We start from the raw sequence: 561 nt of genomic DNA on the forward strand, positions 1-561 counted from the left end.
TGCATCACACATTGTAACACACTATATCACACATCCTATAACATGCTGCTTCATATGCATAACATACACACACCATATCACACGTTACAGAAAACATTACCATATACACTACAGCACACACAATATAATACATGACATCACATACAACACATACATTGTGTCACACATGCTATATTATACACACTAGATCACATTATCTTTCTATCCATCCATCATCTGTAATGGTGTAATATACTAGGTATATTATATATCTGAATATATAAGGTATATAATAGGTATCTTATACCTGAATACATAAACTCATGATATAGTTTAAATAAGAAAGTAACAGGCATCACTGAATTTCTTGATTACTTTGTTGTGAAAATTACATTTTACCTAAAAACTAAAAGTCCTCATCAATGGTTTAAAAAAGTTGAATATAAAAGAACAAAGGTGAAAAAAAGTTGATGCATTTAAATATTAATATTTAATATTTTTAAATGTTCTCTTTCCCCTCATATAAGTAAAAGAAACTATCTTTAAATTAGCTAAATAATAATAAATGATAGTAACACAGTT

The sequence above is a fragment of the Carlito syrichta genome, unplaced genomic scaffold (assembly GCF_000164805.1).
Source record: "Carlito syrichta isolate Samal-C Ts95f unplaced genomic scaffold, Tarsius_syrichta-2.0.1 Scaffold171141, whole genome shotgun sequence".
Taxonomy (NCBI): Eukaryota; Metazoa; Chordata; class Mammalia; order Primates; family Tarsiidae; genus Carlito; species Carlito syrichta.